Below are 25,886 nucleotides of genomic sequence, written 5' to 3'. Positions count from 1 at the left end.
TGCAGATTCCTATTTATGACTTTATACAGCATATTTCCAAAGCCCCTATCACTCTCAAAATTAGAATCTACCATTTCGTTATAGGTCCTTTGTATCACTTTCCTGTTTCATTCCCATCGCAAAAGCATCTAAAATAATGGGCCCTACCTTCCCATTATGTTGTACTTTCATCCCAGCATTCATTCACAAATGTCCACAACAAAACAGTATTATAGTTTAATTGTAATTTTGACTCATTTTAATACTGTATTTGTCATGTTATCATAGTCAGGGTGGGAATAGTTGAAAATCCACACATCTGTGGCCTTAAGACTCATGGCATTTTAACATAAGGCTGGAAAAAAATCTCTAGCTGTAGAGGACACTCTGGCTATCAACAATCTCTCGAGGAGCAGGAAGTGTTTTAGGTATATGTTATTCAGCATTGTATTGTAGTCTAGCAAATTTTTCAAAAGGGCCATAGAAATGAGGTTTTCAAGAAGGAGGAGGTCTTAAGCTTGAGCTACAGGAGCCCAGGATAGCTAACATGTTACTGCTGAGGAAGCATAGAGTACCACCAGGGACAACAATAGGAATGGAATGCAGATGGCCTATGCTTGCCAGACAATCTGGGTGCTGAGGAAGACAAGACTAGACAGGTGGATCTACTTTGAGTCTTCCAGAGCCAAGAAGATCTTGAATGACTTCTGAATGTCAAAAATTGACAAACACTGTTGGATTTTGACTTCACTTTGCTTTGATTGTAACTGTTCCCTGTTTCTTGTCTCTTGGAATAAATAGGTAATTAACTTGTTTTTAATTTTGCAGGAGCCCACAGTAAAGAGTCTTTGTATTTTTAAAGATATCTTGAGGTTTTAAAGTGTTGACATTTTTAAAGACTGTGAGACTTTTAAAATTATATTGTATTATATATTATAATATTAACATGAGGTCTTAGTAGCTAACAAGAAAGGGAAGGCAATGGGAATGGTTTAAATGATGTGTTTGTGTTAAAGTTGATGTTGATGGAATGTAATAGTTTGCTTTTGTTGTCAACTTGATACATTTGGTATGGGAGAACATCAGTTGAAGAACTGCCTCCATTAGAGTGGTCTGTGGGAAGTACCATTCCTAGGCAGGTGATCCTGATTATATAAGGAAAGTACTAAAAGTGAGCCTAGAAGTAAGCTATCAAACTATTCCCATGTGCTCTCTGCTTCAGTTCCTGTCTTGACTTTCCTTGATGCTAGACTGTAACCTGTTAGGTGAAATAGATCCTTTCCTATCCAAGTTGTTTTCATCAGTGTTTTCTTATAACAAAAGACAGAAAATTAGAATTGCCATAAGACAAAACAGACCAATTATGAGATTCTGCTTTATTGATTTACTTAGTAATTGTCATCATCATCTTCTCCTTCCTTCCTTCCTTCCTTCCTTCCTTCCTTCCTTCCTTCCTTCTTTTCTTTTTTCCTTCCTTTTAAAAATATATTTACATCAGGACTGCAATTTCCTCTCCCCCTCTTTTCCTGTTCTTCCCTCTCATCCCCCTCTGACCACCATACACTCTTCCCCTAATTCTATTCAGAAAAGAGCAGGCCTTCTTCCACAAGAAAATGGCCTTTCAAGTTGTAGTAACACTAAGCACCTTGCCTTGTATTAAGACTGGGCAAGGCAACCCAGTTTGAAGAATAGTCTCTCAAAAGACAACAGAAGAGTCAGCCCCTGCTCCAACTGTTAGGAGTCCAACAAGAGGACCAAGTTATACAACTGTCACATATATGCAGAGTGCCTAGGTCAGTCCCATGTAGATTCCCTGGTTTTCACTTCAATCCCTGTGAGATCCAATGGGGCCAGGTTAGTTGATTCTGTAGGTTTTCTTGTAATGTCCTTGATTTCTCTGACTCCTATCCTTGGTCCTTTTCAGTGAGATTCCCCAAGCTTGGACTAATGTTTGACTGTGGATCTCGGCATCTGTTACCACCATTTTCTGGGTGATACCTCTTTGATGACTAGTGGGTCAGGCACTAATCTATGAGTATACAGAATATTGTTAGGCATCATTACATTGACTTTTTTTTCTCTAATCATGTTTGGTTTTATCGTAGTTATCTGGGCTATCCAGTCTCTGGGTACTAGCAATCCAGACAGTATCAGGGTTGGTCTCACTCTGGGGGTATGGGTCTCAAGCTGAACCAGTCATTTGTTGGCCACTCCCACAATTTCTGTGTCATCTTTACCCCAACACATTCCATAGGCTAGACTGACAGCAGGTTTAAGGTTGTATGAGTGGGTTGCTGTCCCAGTCCCTCCACTGATAGTCTTGACTGGTCACAGGAAGTGGCCAGCTCAGGCTATGTATTCCCCTCTGTGAGTAGCTGGAGTCATCCTTGTAGATTCCTGGGAGTTCCCTTGCAAGAGGTTTCTCCTTGATCATTTCCAGTCATCTCTTTCAGTACTCACCTCCCATCTGATCCCTCATATTCCTATTCCTAGTCCACCCATGGAATCTCTTCAACTTCCCCTTTCCAAAGAGATTTAAGTGTCTCTCTTAGTGATTTTCTTAAAGCACTGATTGCACTGCCTATTTGCCAAGCATGGCTTCATTAGGTACCTGAAACAGAATGACCTGGAGAAATAGCTCAAACAAGGGGTCACTGCCCTCAACAAACTTCTGGCTGCTACATATACTTTTGTAAAATTTTGCTTGCTTGTCTCACCCACTTTTTAGCTTCAACGTATAAAATGAAAATATAAATTGGACCTGGGACCATGGGACTACCTCGCTTCAGTCTGCCAATGACATGTCCTCTCTCTTCTACTTCTATTGGTACTACAATGATTATTCCCAAAATATTCCTGCAACAGAATAATCCCTAAAGAAAACAGAATTAAACCTGAAATCTGGGTATTACTTGACCACTGTAGGTCATTACCTATTAAGTCTGTAACCCTGAGGCTCTTTGTTTGTTTGAGGTGAAGTCTCTTCTGGAATAAATATGACTTAAACTACAATAAGAAGTGTGGTCCTTGGGAGAGTGAAAGTGTATTTTTTGGCGAAACTGTGATTGACCATGATGGTAGGGAGTAAAGGATAGAAAAGCTGTTATTGGGATAGAGTTTACAAAAGAAGTTGAGTTAATACCAAAGTTTCAAAATTATCCTTGAGGTCAGGGAGAGAGGCATGGTGATTCAGGGCCTTAGCCAACTGGATTAGGAAAGGCTGTGTGCATGTTGAGGGAACATGACAAGATATATGATTATAGAATTTGCTATTATCTAGAAAGGGTATATAGAAAAAAATTATACTGAAGATTTACTAAATGGCAAAGTTTTCTTTTAGCATACTTAAAATGTAAAAAATTCTAAAGCTATTCTAAACAGTTCATGTAGTTTATATTTAGCCAGACCAGCGTACACTGTGCTAGGACCTGTGCTTTTGTTCAGTAACCGAATATTTAAGTCAGTTGGTTGTTTTTAAACAAGGTGTTTCCGCATGATACTACTTATGTCAATGATTAATCCAATCTAATGCCTGAATTTCAAGGTCTGTTTCCTTTCCAGCTAAAGTGGCAAACACAAACAGTTGAGCACCAATACCTTAATTATATACACTGATGTCTAATATTAGACAAATTCTGCTCTGCTGATTGCTTTTAGTTTAGCGGGTTTTAGCTGTTAAAATAAGCCATCTAAAAATGCGTAAGTGGGCTGCCTGCAGTATCCGTTAACATTAGTGTCTCCATAGACCAAGTCTTTGAGACTCATTCAGGGTTGAAAGGCCATTAGACTCAAATGAACGTTTGCTACTTTGTGCTTGGCTATGCGCTCACCGGATAGTTACTATAATCTTAATTTTTAGTGTTCTAATGTTCATGTCAGCAGAGACTTGCCTCTCTCATGTTGCACAGTCATATTATGCTTTGGGGAGCTAAGTTTAGTCATCTTCTGTACAGAGTTAATTAGTCTCAGACGTCACTCTTTCCAGGTAATAGCTAAACGATGTAATAACAAGAGGACAGAGATCAGAGGGAAGACAGTTTTCTGCAGTGAGGTATTTAGTCAGCAGGGCACATGATTCATGTTCTAAACACAAACTATGACCTAGAAGACAAGACAATGCATGAAAATTAAAATTCATAAATTTAGGCCACAGTTTTAGAGAAAAGACAATTCCTGAAGGCTAGAGAAATAGCTAGAAAGGATTATTTTTCCAGCATGGTCTTTTTGTGAGGTAAAATCCCTTTTATGAAATTGTAAACCACGTTAGGAATTTTTCCATCTACTATCAACACAATAGCAGACTGAAGAAGCCAATATCCTTTACTGTCAATGTAACATAAAAATTCTTGATGAATTTCATAAAACATTTGTTAGTGTACTGTCTTGATCTATTCACATAACCAAACAAACAAACAAAAAAATAATCAAACAAAACAATAACAAAAAACCCCAACAGTGTAATTATGTACTCTGCGTTTATTACTGGACATGGAAGTGAATACATGTGAGCTTCAAACAGTTCAGGGAGAAGTAAGCTAATCCTTTATTTTTTTAATTTATTTTTTAAATTTCATTTTACATTCCAACCATAGTTCATCCCCCACCCCTCCTACTACCTCCCCTCACCACCACCCCCAGCCTACCTCCCATTCACTCCTCCAAACAGGTAAGGGCTCCTTTGCGGAGTCAATAAAGTCTGGCACATTGAGTTGGGGCAAGATCAAGCCCTTCCCCCATGCATCAAGGCTGAGCATAGCATCCCCTCATAGAGAATGCTCATGGACCAGAGATAAATCCTAGTCCCATTGCCAGGTGCCTCACAGATAGTGCAAGCTTTACCACTGTCTCCCGTATATGGAGGACCTAGTCTGGTCTTATGGAAGCTCCAAGCTTCCAATCTACGGTTCATGATTTTCCACGAGCTTGGTTCAGCTGTCTCTGTAGATATCTCCATCATGATCTTAACCTCCCTTGCTCCTATACGCCCTCCTCCCTCTCTTTGACTGGATCTGGGGAGCTCAGCCTGGTGCTTGGTTGTGGATCTCTGAATCTGGGTTCATTAGTTATTGGATGAAGGCTCTATGATTATAGTTGGGGTATTCACCAATCTGATTACAGGGAAAGGCCAGTTTGGTCACCCTCTTCACTATTACTATGACTCTTAGCTGAGATCATTCTTACGAATTCCCCAGGAATTTCCCAGGCACTAGGTTTTCCCCTAATCCCGCAGTGGCTCTCTCTATCTAGATATCTCTTTCATTGCTCTCCTGCCCCATCCATTCCCCCCTCGACCATCCCATTCTTCCCTCATGTTCTCATTCCCTTTCTGCTCCTCTTACTGCCACCCACCCCCAGTTTACTGAGGAGATCTCATCTAATTCTCCTTCCCAGGGTGATCCACGTGTCCCTCTTAGGGTTCTCTTTGTTATCTAGCTTCTCTGGAGCTGTGGGTTGTTTAGTTGTCCTTTGCTATACATCTAAGATCCACGTACGAGTGAGTACCTACAATGTTTGTCTTTCTGAGTCTGGGTTACCTCAGTCAGGATGACTTTATCTAGTTCCATCCATTTGCCTGCAAATTTCATGATGTCATTGTTTTTTACAGCTGAGTAATATTCCACTGTGGTAAATGTACTATATTTTCCTTATCTATTCTTTAGTTGAGGGACATATAGAATCCTTTATTAAAATTGCTTATTGAATTGATATTTAAAGTAATGTATTCCATTATGGCATTTCACATATTATCTGCTTTTGTTAATTTCCTTCTTACTCTCCTCCCTCATGCTCCTACTCTTTGTTGCTCTTTCCCTTTCTCTTCCTGTAGCCCCCTTATGTCTTCATGTCAAATCTATCCAATTGCCCTCTTTCTTTATCTTCCTATCTCTTACAGTATCTTCTTCCCTTTTCATAGTCTCATATCTGTTATCATAACATAAATCCTCCCATATATATATATATATATATATATATATATATATATATATATATATATAAATACAAACACACTTTTCTGAGTCAGGTTTATATCAATTAACACACCAATATTCAGTTCCATCTATTTTCCCTGAAAGTATTATGTTTTCATCTTTAGAGCCGAATAAAATTCCAATGTGTATATGTATAAGATTTTCCTGCTGGGCGGTGGTGGCGCAGGCCTTTAATCCCAGCACTTGGGAGGCAGGGGCAGGTGGATCTTTGTGAGTTTGAGGCCAGCCTGGTCTACAAGAGCTAGTTCCAGGACAGGCTCCAAAGCTACAGAGAAACCCTGTCTCGAAAAACCAAAAAAAAAAAAAAAAGATTTTCCTTATATATTCTTCTGTTGATGGGTATCCAGGCTGGTTCCATTTCTTAGTTACTGGAAATAAAATATAGCAATAAACATGGATGTGCATGTTTGTAGTAGGATTTGAAATACATTGGGCATTCACCAAGGAAAAATATAGCTGGGTCATATGGTAATTTTAATTTTCAATCATTTCAATACTTCTAACATGACAGTTTTAGGGTTGATCAAAAAACAGTGTCAAGTAAAGGCTTCTGTGTTACAGGCTTGATTACTGCTGATAGTCTGTTGAGGGATAATTGTTTCCTGAGCACTCTGAGTTCAATAAGAGATTAATACCAAGATGGGCAGTGGTGACACATGTCTTTAATACCAGCACTTGAGAGGCACAGGCATGTGGATCTCTGTGAGTTCAAGGCCAGCTTGGTCTATAGAGTTCCAGGACACCCAAGCCAAGTTTGCACAAAAAATTCTATCTTGAAAACCATAAATAAACTAAATAAACAAATAAATATAGAAAAATTAATGATTTGATAAGTTCTAAGATGGATAAACTAATAGGAGTTGGAGCCCTGCAGCAGGAATATGGTCTTGAAGGTATGTATCTTCCTTGTATCATGTTCTCCATCTCTCTGATTTATAACTGCCAAAAGATGATCAGTTACTCTATCATGCCTTTCTAACTATTATGGTCTGTCTTTCCATAGATCCAAATCAATAGAGCCAGAAAACTATGAGTTTAAATCTCTGAACCATGAACCAAAACAAATATTTTCTTTTTAAAGTTACTTTTCTCAGTTATTTTGTTATGGGGACTGAAGTATGATAATATAGACAGCTTAATGTATACTTTAAAAGGTATGCTTTTTTTCTTAACAACTTTCCCAGTGTATTATTTTAGCCTTATAGTAATCCCAAACTGTAGAGAACAATATTAACTTCATTCTGTGTATATGAAACACAGAGGTAAGAAGGGATTGGGAACATTTATGTAAGGCCACACAACTAATATATTAGTATAATCATCAGTTGAGACAGGAATTAGGATCTCTTTTCTTAGAACCCATACGGATTCAGCCTAACTTCAGTATGAGGGTTAGCGGCTGTGATGGTACAACCCTAAGAATAATATGACTACTTATGAGAAAGATTCTAGATAGAAGATAAAATTCTAAAACAACTAGGAAAAGTAAGTTGTTAGTTCTTCAATGTGACTGAAGTATAGAGATAATGGGTATTAGCAAAGGGACTACATTATTACAGGAAACAGCAAAATATAAATATAAAAGTAATATGTTTGAGTTGTATTAAAAATTAAAACCATAAATGATAGACTAGAAACAAATATCAAGTTGAGAGTTTATAGTAATAGTGCAATCCGTGAAAGAACTGGGCCTTGGAGAGTGAACTAGCCGAAAAGAAATCAGAAGTAGGTAAAACAATTCCAGGGCTGTTTCAGTGATAGACTTGAAAAACATTTCAAGGAAGAGAGAAGTGTAGACTAACTCCCAGGTTTCTAGCACAGATGCTGGGAAGGGAGCAAGGATGTGTTGTTCCATAATTACTGAATCTGGAAACAAAGTTAGCTTTGGTGTAGAGATGGGGAGTTGTTGACAAAAGCTGAGATTCAGTAATGTGAACTTGTCATCCTGTTAAATATATCTGGAATAAAATCCCAGGCAATGATCAGCATGTGGGTATTGCCAACAAAAGTTCACATAAAGTTGCCCTAGGAAATGTCATTTCCTAGCATTGAGACCCAAGCACAGTCTTGGTTGTCACAAAACCCTGAATAACGTTAAAATTAATATGAAATAGGGAAATGGAGACTCTGAGCAGGAATAGCCTGAAATGAAGGAGGAAAATAAGGAAAAGAGTACACACTGTCTTTTGGTTGAGCTCAGTGATACACAGAGGAACAGCCATTCAAGAAGTGGCAATTAAAACTGGTTACATAAACTTAATTCTGGCTCTAATTTCTCTAACATTACTTGCTCAAACTTTCCTGTAGCTACTTGTTAAAATACCTCTAATCTCAACTCCTCTGAGGTTCTTCTCAAGTAAAACTCTGGATTCATAGGAAGACAGAATTATGCATTCATAGAAAGAAAGACTGTAAGCTCCAAGAAGAAAATGTGTTAGCACAGCATTCTATCAGCATTTTGCATAGATACCCAGAAGTATTCTCTTTAATTGCCACGCAGTCATCTGATCTTAGTTATAGCATTCTCCACTTCACTGACATATACTACCATCACATTAAGTGCAGAGTGAGGCAAACGGAAGGGAGCAAATAGCTCACACATCAAGAGAAAAGATACTGTGAAAGCAAAGTTGGGCATCATTTGGGGACCCACAGCACCTGCTACGTTTCCTGAAGCCTAAAATGGCCCCAGTTGCTGCAGACAGTTTTCACCATCTGCTGCGCTGCGCCGAGGTGGTCTGCAGCAGCTGAATGCCTTGGTGAATGCATCAAGTCAGGCTCATTGGCACAGTGTGGAAGCTGGGGAGGTACCAATGCCAAATGCAGGTCTGTTTTGCCCCTTCGCTGCCATGAAGAGAATTAACCAAGGTCTGAAGAGCTGCCATTGACATAAATAAGATTTAATGGCTCTTTAGCATTTTCAGACTCATAGCGTTAGCAAGAGCCTTGGAGATTTTCGGAGTAGAGTCTCAGAAATAGTTCTCTGGCAAGCCATTTTAAAAGCAGATGTCACGAGCATACTTCAATACAGCTGCCTATTAGGTGACAGCACTTCAGATGCACACAACACGAAGAAAATGTATTTGCTATTTGCTTTATGAGGATGTCAACTGTCACCTGCTTCACTTAAGTGTGAGAACAGATTTTCCTGCTTTCTGCCTGTCCTCCCTCCTGTTTTTCCATGTTTCTTTCAAGCATGTGGAGAAAGGGCTGGTTCAGCTTGCAGAGCTGTCAGTGAGTCTGTGAGTGAAATGATTAATTATTTATTTACATAACCATCTCTTTGATTTTATAGAAAGCTTATGGAGAACTGAAAACAATATTTAGGAGTAAGTACAGATTTTACTGGTTCCTGATTTGTTATACTGGCATTTTTGTTAATTGTTTTGTTTATTTGTTTTTGTAAAGGAATCTGGCAACAGCTGCTAATATGAAAAATATACATAACCTTTAATCATGTAATATCTTTTATAGGAATCTACCTCATGGAATTAAAATGCCAGTTTATGAAGATTTATGTTTAAGGATTTGTTTACGGTGGCCAAGAATCACAAACACAGATGAAAGCTTTTCAGAGTGGAAAAGGTATAGCAGGTGTCCCTTTCATAGCATGTAATATTATGCAGCCATTAAAAGGAATGGATTGGTCGTAGACATATTTACTTAAAAAGATTACCACCGGATATCCATGGATAAGAAAACAAAATATAGAGTTCATTAAATGTGATTTCCATTTAAGAACGAATGGTGATGAAGTTTGTTGGGTTTGTATGCATCTACTATTATGTTTATGTTATGCATTACTATAAGATCATAAAGGCCACAGGGAAGACTATATGCGTACTAAACTGTCAATATTGATTCCTTCAGTGGGAGACTTATGGGGGTAAGGTGGGAAGCCATAGTTAAAATGAAAGGAAAGCAAGCAAAATAAAATCTCCAGCTATCTCATCTCAAAGATTTACATTTCTTGTATTCTTCACAACTCTCATGAAAATCCAGATTCAAATAAAATCAATAGTAATTCCTGCCTTGTCTAACTCCTATATGCAGATCTGAATGAGGGAATTCATTGTTGATTTATTTTTGACTTTTCTGTAGAAGTTGTTTATTAAGCAGTTTCAGTGCAGCATGGAATATTCCATTTGCTCAGACATCCAAGGTGGAAGTAACAAGGAAGACTTGATAGCGAAAGAACTTAAACCATTTAAGAGAATATACTGAACTCTTTTACCACCTCATTGCTTCATCTCAGCTTCCATATCCACAGGTGTTCCCTGGGAACCAGCAGGCCATGCAGGCAGGGAAGTAGGTAGGTGACCTTCAGATATTCAGTCTCCCTCCTCGCCTCTAAATCTAATACCCCATTCTCACTCCATCTCTCTAGCAGACTACAGACAATGACTTCTTGCTCTCTGCTCTCATTCCCAGGGAATGAAGCAAATCTTGGTGGCACACCCTGATTTCCTCTGTCCTGTGGACCCCCCCCCCCCCAGACTCCGTCCTTCTAGCCAATTTCCATTCCTAAGTGAGATTAGTTAGATAGGCCAGAGGCCTAGAATTAAATCCAACACAACTATTGTACTAAAGCAATGTAGTAATAAAAAGACTCCTAACTGCATTCTGACATACTTTTATATCAGTGTTGCTTCCTCCTCCAGCAAATAGAAATACAGAGACCCACAGCCAGACATTATTCAGAGAGTGAGAGACCTTGGAGCACTCAGTCATAAAAGGGATGTCTCTATTAAATACCTTGCCTTGGGTCTCAGGTACCCCCCCCCCCCAGAATAGGAGATGAATTTTGCCCTGGACCACATTCTGAAAGCAAGGCAGATTTGGTTTTCTGGCCTGAATTCCTGGTTTAAAATATGCGTGAAGTGATATAAACTGTGTCTTCTCAGTGAAGTTTCAAAGAGCGTCTCTTATTTAGCATCTAACCTATGTATAATTGAGCACCTCTATGATTAAAATCAGAAGCATTGTAGGGAAAATCATGAAGTGACCAAAACTTACAAAGTCCAAGTCTGTAACCAATGTAGAGAATTATCTGGACCATTTAGCAACCAAATTCCTCTTTCTTGAGTACTTTCTTACTCATGTGGCTCATTGCTTACTCACAGCATATTTCTGATATATACCCTGTGGGTTTTGCTTTTGAACAAAGTTTCCTTGTTAGTTTGAAATCTGTATGGGCCTTTATTTCAGTTCATCTAATAAGAAAGACAGCAAGGATATTAGCATGCCAAGTCTAGACATGGCCAATCAGCATTGTAAGGAGCAAGCTGCTTGTTTGTCCCAGCTGCTCAACTCCAAAATAACCACACAGAAACGGTATTAATTAAATTACTGCTTGGCCCATTAGCTCTAGCTTCTTATTGACTAACTCTTACATCTTAATTTAACCCATTTTTATTAATCTGTATATCACCACGAGGTTGTGGCCTACCAGCAAAGTTCTGGCATGTCTGACTCTGGCAGCAGCTCCATAGTGTCTCTCTTTGATTCTGCCTTCTTCCTCCCACAATTCCATTTAGTTTCCCACACCTAGCTCTGCTATAGGCCCAAAGCAGTTCCTTTATTAACCAATGAAAAGAACACATAAACAGATGGACCTCCTACACCAAATCAGTACAAACATAGGATCATTAAGACAAGGAAAATAGAGACAAATCAAACATAGAATTAAAAATGAAAGTACTTATTACATCCTTTTAAAATTTCACCTCCTCATTCTCAATAACAGTATTTGGCTTAGGTTATTCTTAATACTTAAACAAATTGAATGTTAGAGTTGGGTCAAGCCTTGGACAGGAGGATGAGAATTTCACATCAGCTTGAGCTAGGTGTTTGAGATCTTGACTTAAAGCTAACAAACATTCATCGAGTTTCTATAGTGGTCAGCTGAGATGGATCATTCATTGCCTCAGACAAATTCTCTGCTGTGAAGTTGGGATTTGGAGATCTTGTGTGGTACCTGAAACAGTCTGAAAGAATTGCAACTCTTCACAAGGAAGTATTTTTGCAGCAAGGTTGAGGATGATTCTGAAGTACACTCAGTGTAGCAGCCTTCTGTGAGCTGTGGGAACTCCTTCAGCCAATGGCCTTTAAGATACCAGCACACTTTGGGCACAGTCTTATGTACTGTAAATGCAGATTAAAAAGTATGCTCAGGCTTCTTGGCTGCTGGATTCAGTTCCAGAAGCCAGTGCTTGCAGAAGACTACAGACTGCTACCCTTTCTGTGAGTTTATCTCCAAATAAATAAACCTTTGTTATGCTCCATTCTGGGCTGTTGTAGAACTCTTTTGTATGCCAACAAATTAGTGTCCACATGGCCTGAGTCCATGCCATTGTCTGGTGCTGCCCAGACTTCCACTGCCTCCTCTGACCCCCATGAAGATGAACTACCCTTCTGGGCAGTTGAGCAAGGTTTGGCTCAGCTCATCCACTGTGGCAACTTGGCAATTTCCTGCTGGCCCATGCCCATGTGACTTGGTCATGTCAACTAAGCAGCTGAGTTACTGCCATCCGTGCTTTCTGTTGCAACTCTTCCACATCATCTCTGGTTTCTGTCAGACCTGCTCTGATCAGGCTGAGCTCTGACTCCAGGATTAGGGGCTCTAACCCTTTACCTGGAACCGAGGCTTACATTCCCAGTTTGGATGTGCCAATGTCTGGTGTGATCTCTGGCCAGTAACCTCATGGCTTACTACTGCCTGAAAGCTCTGGGTTCCTTGATATTCTACCCAACCCAAACCTTCTCTGTATATGGGTGTGCTGCTCAAGTAATTAACTGAATTTGTTAGTAATTCTAAAACTCAGGTAATTCAGTACTGATTTAGGGCTAGTGTTACTGCTGCAACTGCTACACTTGTGGGCCAGTCAAGATTATTACGCCTAAAACAATTTTCTGAAAATTGTAATGGAGGTAAATTAATTTGATCAATAAATCAATAAAATTGAAAATTCTAATTCAACACCAAGATAAATGCAGACAATATCACCATCCAGGAATTTGACAACCGTTTTGTTTCTACTATGGATGGAATTCTGCAGGAACTATATGAGCTACCTGGTACAAATATTTTTTTGTGGCCATTGTGGCTATTAGCTTTGTTCTTCATATTATATCCTTAAAGAAATGGTTTGAAAGCAGAGTCAAGAATGAGAAACTTTTAGGAAGGCTACAGTCTCTAGCTGAAAGAATTCATACTATTGAAAATGATAACCTTATTTTGACAGGCAAAATTCAATTCATGTCAATGAGTTATGAAACCTTATAAAAGAGTACTGAGAGATTATCTCAAATGATTCATACTGTTGAAATTGACAATCAAATTCTGTTAAAAAGGTATGATATGCTAGCAGATAGAACATCCCTCCAGGAAGGCAATCTACACGCCATTCAACTACTATCTAAGGATGAGAAGATATCATTAATGGAATAATTTAAAACCTTGGAATCATGTGTGCAGAATGAGAACCAGAAATTAATTGATTTGATTAAACTATTAGAAATATTCACAGGTCAAGAGATTGAAGCTTTACCAAAGACAGTGATAAAATGATTTAAATCAATTGAGGAACTTGTCAGAACTGAAAAACAAAGAAAGGAGGTACAGGCAAATGATTTAGCATCAACAGTACCTCTCAGAGCCAGAGATGACTTAAGAGTTGTAGCTACTTATCCTGTTATTGCCTTTGAAAAGCCAGCAAATACTCAATACCCAAACAAATAAACAAAATGTAAATGGAAATCTATAGGTATGAAAGATCTAAAAAAAATTAAGCAAGCAGTAATATCTTATGGCCTGCATTCACCATTTGTTAGGGAAATGATAAAGACAGGCTTCAAGAAATAGGGTTACTCCACATGAATGGCTTCAATTAGTCTCAGCAGTGATAGAAGATGGGCTAAAGTTACAGAGGAAGTGCTATTAGAGAGAGGAAGCTAAAGCCCTGGAACATCAAGGTAGAATCGCAGGATTTGAGGCTTACCAAGATCAAATTCTTGGGATGGGCTGTTATGCTGATCCATAGAGTCAAGCTATTTACAATGAACACATCTTGTCCCTATTCCATACAGCAGGCTTGAATGCTTGGTATATGATTCAAGAAATAGGAAGAATAATTGCACCATATACTAAGGTCATACATGGCCCAAGAGAACTCTTTAGTGACTTTTAAACAAAGATTAACTAAAGTTGTACAAAAGTTGTACCAGATCCAGAAGCTCGACTAGTACTTATTGAATTTCTGACTTTTGAAAATACCAATTTAGAATTCAAAAACTACTTTGGCATTTAAAGTTCAGATCAACACCAATGGATAAATGGATCTTGCATATAGTCAATGCTGAGCCATTTGATGATAATACTGAGGCTTGGGTAGGAGAAGCAATTTTCCACAGGTTTAAAGAGACATCAAAATACCAAATGTTTTAGTTGTGGTAGAATAGATCATCTGAGAAGGAATTTTAGGTAAGGCATTCCTAGAAATGATGTTTCTTCTGAGAATGACAAAAATAGAAGGTCTCAATATTCTGGATTGTGTAGAAGATGGGGCAAAGGCTGACACTGGATCACTGAATGTGGATCAACAAGAGACAAACAAGGCAACCTGTTACCGTTGGGAAACTCCTTGTTGATTCCCTCGAAGGCCCCCAGGTGGATCTGAATCTTAACTGAATTCTGGTCATATTACCCTCCAAATATTTCCCTACAGGAATTTTAAAGCAGAGGAAAGATATCTTAGAATGGATTGTTTACCAATAAACTGAGTTAAAAATTAAAATCTTATGTAGAAAAGGTCTCTGAATTAATTATAAAAGGAAAATTGAGACTTTGTCAATTAGCAAGAATAGACCCAGTAGAAATTATAGTTCCTTTACTAATGATGAAATTTAAAAAAAAATATGGGAAGACAATGAACCCTGGCAAAGAGCTTACACTAATATTTTGGGAGAGATTAATAACAACTATCCCAAAAGTAATAGAATTAGCCTTGTAAAGAGAGCTAATTGCATTGTACATGATATATCAATAACTGGAGACCTAATGCTTTATTAACATTGAATTTTCCTCATGCTAATGAGAAAAGAACAACAGTGGCAGAGTAGCATTGGATAATAGGAAAACTTTTGAATTAATTCAGCTGGTGTATTTCAAGGATGTTTTCACATCAGAATGGAAAGCAAGAGATGTGCTATGTTGGGAAAAGGGTTTTGCTCTTTTTTCCACAAAAGAAGAAAACCTATGAATACCATCAAAATTTCTAAAGATTCTGTTTGAAAAGGAGAAACCTCTTGATAAAGAGGAATTACAGCTCATTGACAGAGGTGACAATCCTACAGGTAGTAAGGAAACCACATAAGGGCTGGGGCAGGCTGCTGTTCTTGTTTTTGTGGGAAAATACCCATCTTGGAAAAGTTAAGAGACCTTGCACATGTGGATTTATAACAACAAAAAGATAACTATTCAGAAAGAATCACCAAACAAAGAGAAATCTGACTTATGATATCAATATCCTCTACAGGGTAAGATCTTATTGCCATACATGTAACAGTAGTCATTGTTTATTGAACTGGTATAAGATTGGGGTGGAAATAAAGTAGAATCGGGGATCTCTCTTGAGACAATAAGAAGAATGGATGTGATGAGATAATAGGTAGATTAATGTGAGCTTTCTCACACTAATAATGGTGAGTAACAATGAGATTACTTATGAGCTATTAGTTATAGACAATAGATTCTTATGTATTGATATAAATTAAAATTATATTTGTTATATGAATATGCTCTGATTTCTGTTAATGATATTTGTACACCTATGCAAAGTTATTTCGATATATTGTATGCATTCATGTTTCTACCTCTGCTTAGAATATTTTGCATATAAATACAATTTTAGGATATATTTATCATATTGCCCTATACATTTCTATCTCTGATCAAGATACTTCTATATTATCTATACTTTGAGGTCATTGTCCTCATTTGCTGTACGTTTGTTTAAAATTGTTTAATTTTTTTAATATGAAGCCTTAATCTTTAAGATATATAGGTATTAATAATTACAAGGTAATGCTCTACCATGTTTTTCATACTTATTGTTAGACTAGTCAGGTTGTTTAGATGCATAGAGACTGTATTCCACATAGCTACATAATCTTCAAACACTTCAAAGAACTATAGAATATATGATTTAAATAAATTGGGATTCTATTGATGTGAGACACTATTGCTTCTGGCAGTACTGACCTATTCCTGAGAGAATATTGGGTACCAAAGGCACTCCACTTGGAGCTTGTTATCTTCTTGGCAAAACTTGCCATTATGCAAAGAACTGCCCCTGTCTTGACCACTGGCAAAATGCATGGTGTCTAGACTGGAAAAGCAGAATACAAGCAAAAAGACTACAAACCCTTGCCACGACAGGGTAAGATAATTTTTACAAATTTTCCTGCCTCTGAAAATGATCTGTCAGATACTTTAGGCTTTAGCCAAAGTTGCTTGCCACAGCATGGCAAATGAGACTTTGGGTGAGTACCCAGATAGCTGGTTGTCTCTGCCATTTATTGCACCTTTTTGAAGTTACTTGATCGTACTTCATGTTTACTCAAGTAATTTCATTTCCCGTCTTAGGTCTTTAATGGGGTTGAAGACTAGATAGTCATACTTTCCTCTCATGACAGTCAAGCCATTTTTTTTTTTTTTTTGGTTTTTCGAGACAGGGTTTCTCTGTGGCTTTGGAGCCTGTCCTGGAACTAGCTCTTGTAGACCAGGCTGGTCTTGAACTCGCAGAGATCCGCCTGCCTCTGCCTCCCGAGTGCTGGGATTAAAGGCGTGTGCCACCACCGCCCGGCTGAAGTTTTAGTTTTTTATGAAGCCATTCTGCTTAATGTTCAGAGATCTGTGTCCTTATGTGCTTTTACTTTTTTGTGATTACAACCCTTTTATTTTTCCACCATCTTTTAAAAAATACCTATTAGATTATAAACCTATAAAAGTCCTCAGTGTTTATCTGATTACTTCTTAATTGAGATTTGTTTTATATATACCCTTTTAAATAGTCTAAGATGGTCTGGAATTCCTCATCTTTCTGTTTCAGCCTCCTAAGCACTGGGATTACATGCAGCATTCTCCACTCAATTTTTTGGCTTAACGACAGGTTTGGAGATGTTTGTTCTAATACAGATATATTCTGAGTACTGGTCTTTGGAACTTTAATATATGAATTTGGATAGGAGGACTCAAATCAAATGATAACACTCATGTTATTTCTAAAAATATAAATTCTTAGGTCAGACTCTTGTAACCAAGCAATATGAGCTAACATCTCAGGGAGTGCAAACACAAATAAAATATGGCCAAGTAATAAAGTGCAGACAAAGGATTAATTATCTGCGGCAGGCTGCAGAGCATAGGGTTATACCCAAAGCAATGTCCTCTTTGATAAAGTAAACATGGGAATTTTACTGGTGAAATTCATACATCTTCATAAAGGAAAACACTTTAGGGGCAGGTACATCCTGAGCATGCTCAATTCAACATCATCGTGTGTTTGACAAGTTAGAATATTGGATAGTAGCATATTTGGGTACACTCAATTTGCACAATAAATACAACAGTCAGGACTGCCTTTGGGCATGCTCTGTTTTCTTCAAGATGTTTGAGCTGAAAAAGAAGTATAAGACACTATGAAGATATATTAATATCAGAATTTTCTGCTAAGAGTGCCTGTTCCCTTTAATGGCTAACAACTACCTAGGTATAAAGTCAGACTCTTCCATTCCTTAGTGTGAACTAATTTGTCTGGGTTTTGTCATGAAGAGATGCTCAGTTAAAATTAACAAGCATTGCTTCAAATTTTGTGTATTTTCATGAGCCAGTGAGATGACATTTTTTCATTTTAGAAGATGAGAGGTAGGTTGTATTGCAGTTTGTCTAAATTATCTTGATCAATGCTTAAACAGAAATGTTTTTGCTACGAGTCTCTTTTAGGATTTTCTGAGGCATAAACTGACTTTAAAGTCTCTCTTTGTACTTATCCCAAAAAATTAAAGACTGGGACCTCCAAAGCTATATTGAATTGATACAATATTCCATTAGGACTATCTACCATGATTTAAGGCAGAAAGTCCATTATAGGAAATGACACAATTAGTTTGAGTTTCTTGTCAGAAACTGACATAATTTTCTCATTTTGTACAGGAGAAAAGGAATAAAATAGTAAAATAATCATGTCCCTTTACTTTACCAGAGTTTTCCAAATTCATGGTGCACAGTTAAGGAAACAATTTCCAAGTGCCACATTGTGGGAGGATAGCAACAAGGAATTGTCCTGAAGTAGATTAGATGGTATCATGCAGCACTTATTTTGGGAGTCGTGAACAAGTATCTATTCTCTCCGTGTGGGAACAAGACCAAAGTAATATTACCACCGACTTCAAAGTGAATGAAACAATGAGTCACAGGAACAGGAATATGGGTAAGGAGTTACTTATAGGCACAAGAATGACTCAAAGGTTGTTGCCCCAGAACATGTGAAACTTTCTGAAAGTCAGAGCCCTGAAGCTCCACGATTTATAAGCAGTCAGACAGGTCCATAGGTCTCTTCTGGGCACCTTGGCTGGCTAGTATCACCCACATTTCCCTGTTTGCCCTGCATCCCAGCATCTGTTTACTGTTTCAATAAGCTTGGGGAGAGGTTCCAAGAAATTTTGAAAGTTTCACGTTTTTCAGTTTTTCAGATATGTGAAGACTCATGTTCAGGAGTCTCACGATTCTCTCCATTCCTTTCTGTATTCCGAGAAGGACTGTTTCACTGTCAACACTTGGGAATACCAGGAAGTGAAAAAAGTACAGAGACATTCTCTTCTTACCGTGGGAGCATATCTGGGCAATGTGGGTGTTGTTCTAAAAATCCTGAATCATATAGAGGACTCCTGAGGTAAAATTTCATTGAATTCTTTGAGTTTCATCTTAATCAAATTTTATGCTCATTATAAAATAGAAGTTAATATGCTAGAAACTTTTTATTCCCAAATCATGATATGATTTAGAAAGGCCTAAATTGCACAGCTTATTCTGTGGCTTGTGTTCACTCTGGCTCTCTTCAAATGATGGGCTTCTGTCAACCAAAAGCAGTCGTTGGAGGTCTCTTGAGACATAAATGCAAGTAATCCTTCTTTGTTATGCCTTTAAATGTACATACTTATTTGAAATAGGGAGCTCTCTCCCCTTTACTCTTTTCAATTAAATTCTTGATGACTTTCACAAACAATTAAAATTACTAATTCAAAGTATACAAATGGATATGTTTTGGCAAGTATGTGTAGCTATGAAAGTAACAGCACAATGATTCAATGTCTAGAATATTTGTGTCATCTCCACAAAGTGCCCACTGTGTTTTTCTGCAATTTTATTTCTTGCAAAATATTCTACCAATTCTTATACTTTTATATTTTGAGACTGAAATATTTTTAAAATGTATACGGATACAAAGCAGAATATATAAACAGCACAGAATTATCTTATTTATTTTGTTTATATTTTAGCCCACTTCCCTATGTATACATTTTCAAATGTAAACAGATATAAGGCAGAATATATAAACAACACAGAGGTATCTTACTTTTTTTGTTTATATCTTATCCTACCTCCCTACATTGCCTACAGTGAACTAGGTCCTCCTATATCAATTAGCAATTAAGAAAATGTCTCTCAGGTATGGGCCTAGAGCCATCTGATTAAACCATTATTCAGCTGAAGTTCCTTCTTTACAGGTGACTCTAGGTTTGTGTCAAGTTGATGGTTGAAGCTAACTGTGACTCTTACTTATATGTTCTCTTTGCTTTAAGTTTTAATATTTGTGTGTAAACTCTCTTACATAAAATATAGATATTTTATAGTTTTTAAAAACTAATGACAATATTTCTATAGGCTCTCATGTTTTGTAATATTGGAATTTGAAAGCATATCATCTCTTTGTTTTCCAAATTAGAATATTTTCTTAAAAGTTTCTTATTATTAGACATTATAGCCTTGTAGGTGAGGTAGTAGGTCTTTCTCAGAGTCAGGAGTGATTCAAATATGTAAGTGTACGTGTGCTCTTTATTGCTAAGATTATCTTGTTAGGATGATTCTTGTTTTATTCATTGTATCTCAAAGTTATGCATTTGTAGAGAGATGTTTTCTGAAAAGATGCAAACATACCTCTTGTATTCTTTGTCAGAATGTGTGCTGTAGATAGAACCCAGGGACTCAAGTATAATAATCAAGAATTCTAACACAGAGGCATACTCTTAGCTCCCTAAATGTTCCTTTTGATTCTGAGTCCATTGATTATTTCTTTTTAGAGCCAAATTATGACATGATGTCTGCAAAATAACAATTTTACAACCTCAGTACTCATTCTGCTTTTATCAGCAGGCACTTTATTTTCCAAAAACCTTCCCATATATTTATTATTTTTGTTATTGCTAATAGACATATTTCATCTCAGATTATACTATATTTGTGTAGTAAGATCACCTTCAAACTGTTTTCTATGTCTCTGTGGCATACCCCTTCCATTATTTTTAAACTCTTTCTTATTTTCTAGCCTAACTAGATGCTTCAGGTTCATCTTGTCCTTACCTTTAACCATGTCAGCAACCAAACATTTTTCCAAACAGCCCTTCTTGCTTTAGTAGAGGATTGCATTTTTATTTAAGCTGTTTGAAACAAGAAAACAAGATATTAATTCAGACAAATTACAAGTGTCTAAGTACCTGAAGAATTGTTTCTCAAGCATGTTGCTAGATGATTAAAATTTGAGACTTTAATTGAATCTTCAACTATAAGAATTTAAAAAATTAAAAAAAAATCTGACAGTGGAGTCTGGTTCAAAGTGAGAATATGTTTTAATGATTAAAAGGTCTGTTTGTTATGGACAGTTGTTAGGAAAAAAGTTAAACAAAGGAGATTAGATTCATGGTCTTGTTTTGAAAAGAAATAAAAAAGGAGCTGCTGTGGGATAATGATTTGGTACACTGTAAAGATTTGTTACTCATACTGGTTAAATTTAACACTGATTGGCCAATATCTAGGTAGCAAGTATAGGTGGGGCAACCAGAATAGGAAAATTCTGGGAAGAGGAAAGGCAGAGACACAGTCAACAGTCAGATACAGAGAAAGCAATATGAGAATGCTTCACTAAGAAAAGGTGCCAAGCCATGTGGCTAAATGCAGACAAGAATTACAGAGTAATTTAAGTTGTAAGAGCTAGTTAATAATAAGCCGGAGCTTATTATTAACCAAATGGTTTATAATTATTATAAACCTCTGTGTGTTTCTTTGGGATTGAACAACTGTGGTACTGGGCAGGACATATACTTCCAACTATATGTTTTTTTAAAAATTTTCTTTAAAAAGTGTCCAAGCCCATTCTTGGGTTAAGGTTAACCCTGAACATTTGTTCTTTTTTTTCTGTCTCTGCCTCCTAGTGCTGGGATTATAGATATGGATTATCATCCCAGGTTTATGTGGTACTGGTGATGAAGGTCAAGGCTCCCTATAACTGAGCTAACTTCTTAGACCCACTTTTAAAAGATGATCTCTGCTTGTTCTTCATGAAGACTTGTGCTTGGTTCCTAGCCTCAATATTGTGCAACTTACAATCACTGGTAAATTCAGCTCAAGGGGATCTGATATAATCTTTCTTCTCTACAGGTCCCCTATGCATGTAGCATACAATCATACAGACATATGCTCAAATATGCAAACAAATTAAAAATAAGTCTTTGAAAAAATAAAAAGTTACTCTTCCATCCCTCTTTTGCTTTACACTTTTATGTGGAACAGGAATCACAAAGGGATTTCAAAATCTTCCACCAGTGGGGTGAAAACATTTAGACAAAGAATATTTTCAACAGCCCTCTGTGGCTTAAATTTGCATCCAAGGGAGTCTTGGCATAGTAAACACTAATACTAGACCAGGGTTTCAAGAACAAATTACTCTATAGTTTATGATTTGATGTGAGCCACAAGTATTATAGAGTAAAAGTACAGCTGATAGCCTCACAGGAGTGTACTCTAATTATGAACCAAATTTACAAATTTTGGAAAAACTTGGTTTTTGGCTAGTCACAGTAAATTCTGTAGAAATATTGTGAAACCATGACATTTCTACCTTCTATAGTGGGATTTATCCCAAAATATACCAGCAGTATATAAATCATTCTTTAAACCTGACTTTTCCTAAACTGGCAACTGGATATCTTTCTTCATTCTGTGGAGCCCTGGTGTGAAAGCATTCACTCCGCCAACCCTTTGTTCTCATAGTCAAATCTATATAAAGCTAGTCACTCACAGTTATCCTTATTTGATGTGGTATTCCCCTCTGTATGTTATGAACATGTTTTATTACTACTGGTTAATAAAAATTCTGCTTGTCCTATAGCAGGGCATAATATAGCCCAGCTGGAAGAAATATATAGAGAGAATAGGTGGAATGAAAGAGATGCCATGTATCTGCTGAAGGAGAAAGACACCAGTCATCAGCCAGAACCTTAACGGTAGGCCAGTCTCAAGATGATACACAGATTAATAGAAATGGGCTAATTTAAGATGTAAGAGGTAGTTAGAAGTATGCCTAAGCTATTGGCCAAACCTTGTTGTAATTAATATAGTTTTTGTCTTATTATTCAGGTCTGGGCAGCTGGAAACAAACAAGTAGTCTCAGTCTACAAAATGGTACCCACCATCTTGGGCATGGATCCACATAAGACCTAAAAAAACCCTAAGAAACAAAGAGGGCTTCTAGACCCACAAAAAATGGGAGCCAAGCACAGCTTCTTGGTAGCTGCATTTTTTTTTTCAGATAGATTTTGTTGGCAGCAAGCAGAGGCATGGCTCCTTTAAGAGAAGTCTTCCTGATTCAGTGTTAAGGGCAAAAATTGCACAGCTTCTTTAATATCTGGCTTCCTGGTTCATGCTGGCAGAATGAACTCTAGCTCTTTTGGGAAGCACCGCACTTACACGGGGTCTGTGAGAAGAATGTTCCAAATTGTTTAATGGTGACATAGACCTGCTGTGTCCCTGGAGCTGGGGCTGTGTACATGGCTTGCAGAGGCAGTGACCATACCTCCACCATGTTGGATGGGGTGGAGAGAAAATGCAGTGCCATGGAGTTGGTCTTAGTCACAGTTAGCATTAATAAAAGAAAAGTGCTTCTGGTCAGAAAATGATTACAGATATGAAAAAAAAAGCAGATTAAGACTAAAAAAAGATTTCTTTATGGGTTACATGGTTTGATGAATAGGCTTATAAGAGAGAAGAAAGACTACAGAAAGTCATAGATTAAAGGAGAAAATATAATTAAATATTAAAAAGTAATAGAGTAAGAAAATTAAGCCACATAAAGAAGGAATATACACAGAGAGTATGGATTATGTATATAATTATGTTTTCTTCAAATTTTTTGACTGTGAATTAGCTAAGTACAAAGAGACATTTCAATTTATGGGCTGCTAAGATAAATCAATATATATATAACAGGTATCTTGACTTCAAAATTTGGGTCTAAGGATAAGTTGCTTTAAAAAAGAGGTTCTGCTTTTATTTTTATAGAGGATTGAAAACTGTTGATGCCTTACTGGCTAATATGGTTTTATCAAACAAGACCCCCTGAAGCAATATCCCAGATGGTCCAACATTCATGACAGCTTCAGGAGTGCTGACTGAAATAAACATACCACACTGGATACCCCATGAAAGACCTGCTTAACAGTACCCCAATCAGCAGGAAGTAGTCTAGAGAACAAGGCTCAAGTTCCCTAAATGACTGTTTATTAGTATTTGATTACATTTCAAAGGAATATGCGATAGAGATTAATATTTTGTATTGGTGTGGATCTTGGTTTATTAATGCAAATTTAAGGTCAATTTTGTTATATTTATATTTCTGTTCTTGATTAAGGTATTATGTTTATGGAGCTTGTTTAAAAATATAATGTATATAGATATTCATCTGTAATAGTCAAGCTTGTAGTCATGTTAGTTAAGCTTTTTTGATTTACAGAGATAGATTTCAGATGGATAAGTATTTTTCAAACCTTTCAAAGACCTACAGAATATGACATTTAAAGTGTTTTAATAACTTAGACTTTTCATGATAATGAGACACATCTGCTCCTGGCAACACTAATAACTTCAAGAGAATGATGGGCATCAAAGAGGTTCCTTATGGAGTTTGTTAGTAATTTGGACAAGAAAGTGCTCTTGCCTGGACTGCTTGATGTTATGCTGTATGAGTTGGACATGCAGGACCCACAGAGAAATGACTGCTGAACTTGCTTAAAGGTGAGACAGTTCTTCCAGGTTTCTGCTTTATGAAAGAATCTGCCAGACATTTTGCATGATACAGAAGAAAGTGAATGACAAGCTGCCAATAGAGGCAAACAGTCTTTTAAATTTCTTGCTTCATGGAAAGGTCTGCTGGATACTATGAGCCTGTAGGCTGAAGATGGATGCCTCAATGTTACTGAAGAAATTTGGGTGACTATCCAGGCAGCAAAATGTCTGTCAATTCTAGAGTTTTGGAAGTTACTTACAATATACTTCCTGTTAAGTTAGGTAATATTATATCCTTCTGGGGTCTTTGATGGAGTTGAAGAATAATTAGTTATTATTAGGGTTTTTCTTAGTAAAAAATAAAGTAGATATAAATATTGTAGCTGTAATTATTGCTTGATACCTGTTTTGTTATATGTAATTTCACTCTGTTAAAGTTAAAACCTTCCTTTTTATTTAGACAGAAAAGGAGAGATGATGTGGGATTCACCTCTGCATATTAAGATTATGTTTTATTACTATTGGCTAATAAAGAAGCTGCTTCAGCCTATAGCAGGGTAGAATATAGCCAGGCTAGAAGAAATATGTATAGCCAAGAGATGCCATGTAGTTGCTGAAGGAGAAAGACACCAGAAATCCACCAGAACCTTACTGGTAGGCCACAGCCTTATGATGATACGCAGAGTAGCAGAAATGGGTTGATTGAAGATGTAAGAGTTAGCTAGAAATATGCCTAAGATATTGGTGAAACAGTGTTGTAATTAATAGAGTTTCTGTATTATTATTTGAGTATGGGCAGCCAGGAAACAAACAAGCAATCTCAGTCTACACTTATCGATGGGACTCATTGCCAAGAAAGGAGTCCTGAGCAGGAGGCACTGAACAGAAGAGACATTATTTCTTCTTTTACTGTTAAACAGGTCTGGGTATTCCTGAATTCTCTAGCACTCTAATATACTGACCTTTGCTCTTCCCTAACTAGATATTAATTATCTTCACCTTTCATTTGATACAGGTTCTTAGCAAATTAACTATTTATACATTTATCCCTAAAATAAAGGAGAAAAGCTTGGATCTCTAAACCAGCCCCATAGAAAGAAATCCTTCTCACCTGGGTGCCAGTGAATACAGCACCAGGATGCTTACCCTGAGGTATTAGCAAATTCCTAATCCTCCAGGAATTTGCTGGGGAACCTTACAGCCTCCCCTTTCTGATACATAGGCAACTACCTTGTCAGTCTTTTGTCCATTCTGTTAACCCTAAAAAATGAGTGCTTCTTTATGTCTGTGTGGATAGAGGAGCTGGAGACTATCTATGTGGGATGGATAGGACAATGAAGATAACAGTGAGGAACAACAAAGAGAACAGTGAGGTGAAACATTGAAAGGGAGATATCAGGAGAGCATTAGAGAGAGCATAGACAGAATAAATGGGACATGATAAAAAAACTTATGTGAGTTAATTTATTTCATTTACCCTCAGAGCTTATTAGTCAGATTTTCACCTACTATAGCATTTTTTCTGAATCCTGAGAGGTTTAGTAGGGCTTAAACCCAACATAAATCTCAATAATGATTTG

Source organism: Arvicola amphibius, chromosome 6 (genome assembly GCF_903992535.2).
Source record: "Arvicola amphibius chromosome 6, mArvAmp1.2, whole genome shotgun sequence".
Taxonomy (NCBI): Eukaryota; Metazoa; Chordata; class Mammalia; order Rodentia; family Cricetidae; genus Arvicola; species Arvicola amphibius.
This window is presented reverse-complemented; position numbering follows the sequence as displayed.